The sequence below is a fragment of the Bos mutus genome, chromosome 11, assembly GCF_027580195.1.
Source record: "Bos mutus isolate GX-2022 chromosome 11, NWIPB_WYAK_1.1, whole genome shotgun sequence".
Lineage (NCBI taxonomy): Eukaryota > Metazoa > Chordata > Mammalia > Artiodactyla > Bovidae > Bos > Bos mutus.
In genome coordinates this window covers 60,888,805-60,891,118 of record NC_091627.1, presented here as the reverse complement: position 1 = coordinate 60,891,118, position 2,314 = coordinate 60,888,805, and positions in this window count along the sequence as shown.

The window sequence follows — 2,314 nt, the reverse complement described above, 5'->3', positions numbered from 1 at the left end:
AACCAGGTCTACCTGCACTGCAGGCAGATCCCTTGCCGTCTGAGCCACTAGTCCAAGAATCCTTCTCCATTAAAACCTTGATTCCTTGGCAAAGCAGCTGATTTGGGCCTGGAGCAGGGGAAACGTGAGATGAGCCTGGAAGCCTCTCAGTTCAGCAGCTACTTGCAGGAGTTTCTCAGTTAGCATGTGAGCCCCTCCAGGAACTGACACCAAAGCTGGCCATCCTGTTCATCTCACTTCCTGTGTTCTCTGTCGTGAGCTCTCATTCTGCAGAATCTGCATATTGGTGTATCTTTAATTTTGAAATTTTGTCCCACTTGTCAAAGCCTTCCTCACCTCATCTTCTCCTTTATGATAAATAAGGTTTTTGTTTGTTTGTTTCTGGCCACACTATGAGGCTTTTGGGGTCTCAGTTCCCTGACCAAGGATCCAACCTGGGCCCCCGGCAGTGAGAGTGCCCCAAGTCCTAACCACTGGACCGCCAGGGAATTCTCCAATAAATAAGGCTTTTAAAAAGCCAGTCACAGTCTGCCGGAGGATCTGGGCTTAGGCTCTGAGCTTCTTTTATGTTGTGAAGCCTTCAAAGTTTCCCTGTTAAAACCTTGCATGGATGTCCAGACCAGAGCTGACTTGGGGCAATGTGTCCTTTTGCAGCCTGTCCTTCCTGTCCCAAGAGTCCCTCCCTCCTTCTTCTCCTGGGAAGGAGCCAATGAGGAGAGAGGGCAGGTGGTGAGGGGAGCACAAGGAGCAGGAATGGAAAACACACTTTTTCCAATGAATGTTGAACCTGCGATAGAAATGCTTTTGGCAGTGCAAATTGAATTGCATTCCTGACATGGGCTGGAGGCACCTTACACATATCAAATGCACAGAACCCAAAACGCATCCCCCAAGATTTTCCAGAATGTTCTCAGGACACTACTCCCCATTAAAATAAAGGGGGGTCAGGGTCCTTTCCTCAGTATGGGTGCTTTGTTGTTGTCGCTCAATCATATCTGACTCTTTGTGGCCTTGTGGATCGCAGGCAGCATGACAGGCTTTCCTGTCCATTACCATCTTCTGGAGCATGCTCAAACTCATGTTCATTGAGTTGGTGATGCCATTCATCCATCTCATCCTCTGTCGTCCCCCTTTCTTCATGCCTTCAATCTTTCCCAGCATCAATGTCTTTTCCATGGGCGCTGTATAGACATCAAACTTTATCTCCAGACCATTATTTTCCATATGTATCTGCTCTGAGGGTTTTTCCTGCTCCCTTGGCACATTCATCTCCATCTAATTCACATCTTATTGCCTGTCTTTGTGCTACAAGCGTTGTCAGGTGCTGTAAGCATTCTGGGGCCCTTGCTGGCTCCCTGGGGTTCCAGGCAGTGGTTACAGCTTTTGTTTTCAGTCCGATGTGATTCAGGATCATGAACAGCTAGCTCATGGCCAGGAAGCTCCTTGCCAGTAGCTCCTAATTTACTGAGTTTGTGCAAACACTGTGACTTGGAAGTGAAGTAAAACCACTGACTTTCTCCCTGCTCTTTCTGGGTCCTCTGCGTCACTGAGCAGCTGAATCAACACGGAGGAGGGCTGTTCCTATCCCCCGAGGCCTGGCAAGGACCCCACAGGCAGTTTCCCTCCCCTGCATCATGGAGGCCCAAGACAGCCCTGCAGAAATGGCCCCTGTCGTACTTCTCACCCTCTTCCAGACAGCACTTCTCACATGTGAGAAACACATGGGCCATTTAAAGGGGGAAGATCATGCATAGTTGAGGGTCCCACTCAAAGGATGCTCTCTGAACAGCACTGCAGAAAAAACAGCATTTTGTTCCATAAAACTTCTGTTGCAAATTTGCATTTGCAAATTGTTCTACCTGCACATTGTTGTTTAGTCGCTAAGTCCTTATTGTTTAGTCACTAAGTTGTGACTGACTCTTTGAGACCCCATGGACTGCAGCTCACCAGGCTCCTCTGTCCATAGAATTCTCCAGGCAAGAATACTGGAGTGGATTGCCATTCCCTTCTCTAGGGGATCTTGCCAACCCAGGGATGGAACCCACATCTTCTGCATTGGCAGGCGGATTCTTTACTGCTGAGCCACCGGGGAAGCCTTCTATATACAACTGGAGTAATTTAGGATGTGCCTGCAGCCCTGGCAGTTGGGGAATGGATCGTCTTGTTTTTAGAATTGTTCTTCGAGGAGTTAAGAGGATTACACTCTTACCTCCTCTCTCTGCTTCTGTGTGATGGTATCTCATCAAACCTCTGTTGCCCAGCTAGTTTTTGATCCTCACAACCATCCCCAGAGTCCGGAGGGGTACTCTGGGCT